This window comes from Mirounga leonina, unplaced genomic scaffold (genome assembly GCF_011800145.1).
Source record: "Mirounga leonina isolate KUSES-001 unplaced genomic scaffold, KU_Mleo_1.0 Mir_201, whole genome shotgun sequence".
NCBI classification, from domain to species: domain Eukaryota; kingdom Metazoa; phylum Chordata; class Mammalia; order Carnivora; family Phocidae; genus Mirounga; species Mirounga leonina.
Window position 1 is genome coordinate 10846663 of NW_023270504.1, and position 1384 is coordinate 10848046.

Genomic DNA, 1384 nt, shown 5'->3' on the forward strand with positions numbered 1-1384 from the left:
AAAGAAAGAAAGAAAGAAAGAAAGAAAGAAAGAAAGAAAGAAAGAAAGAAAGAGAAAAGAAAAAGAAAGAAAGAGAGAAAGAAAAGAAAGAAAGAAAGGTAATTATGTGAGATGGTGGAAATGTTAACTAGCTTGATTGGGGGGATCATCTCAAAGTGTATATGTATATCAAAACATCAAGTCATCCACCTTAAATATATACAATTTTTATTTGTTAATTTATACCTCAATAAAGCTGGAAAAAAAATTGTAAGCTGGTCTTGCTAGACTCTCTCCCACTTGCTGGCTTTAAAGAAGTCAATGATAATGTCATGCCGTGAACTGCACTCAGGACAGCCTCTGGTCAGCCGCTGGCAAGAAACTAGGCCTTCCAGGCCCTGCAAGAAACTGAATTCTACCAGCAAGTTTGGAAGTGGATCCTACTCAAGCCTCAGACCATAGGCCTTGACAACACCTTGACTACAACTTTGTAAGACCCTAAAGCAGAGAACCTAGCTAAGCTCAGCCCAGACTCCTATCCATAGAAACTGTAGGATAAAAAAATGTGTGTCGTGTTAAGTGCTAAGTTTGTGACAATATTGTTAAATAGCAGTATATCACTACCACAATGACAACACTTAATCTTAGAGAACGGTCTGTTAATGCACTTCATGGAATAGAAGAAACACCTCATCAACGCATCAATGTTTGTTTGTATTTTCATTGTTCTTGGAAGAGGGGCCTTAATTTTCCTCAGTTTCTCAGAATTCTCCAGAACCCAAATGTGAGTTTGCTACTGTTATATATAATGAGATTAATTACATTTTTCATTTCATCTGGATGTAATGTTATTTTATAGCTATCAAAGAAGTTACTGAATCAAGCCATTCTCCAAACATAAAGCACAACAGAAAGAAGAGTGAGAAACCAGATAAATCATGGCGGCTCTCTGCATCAGGGAGTGATCAATCATTCAACTAGAACATGCTTTCAAAAAATGACCAGAGTAGTCCCTGGAGACATTTTTGCCAAAATAGTTTGAGTGGTACCAATTTTTATAATTAAGAAATCAGCGCCCTGCCATACATACTGTTTTGTTTCTTCTCCTAGCATATTTTAGCCTGATACACGAATACAAGTTAAATCATTCTGAGAATCTTTGAGTCTATGGCTCTAGGTATTTGAAAATATTCAAAAGAAGATTTCACAACTTTCAAAGGGCATTATGGTCATTTTTGCTAAATAAAAATGAGCCCTCAAGAAAACACTATTTTTGGGTGACAAAGTGATAATGAAAGAAATGTGCTTAAAATGGACAACAAATATGCCTTTCAAACTGAAATGATTAAATAAAGATATGCCCGTGGAAGTGATTGAAACCGGAGAAGTGCTGAAATTCAGGGCT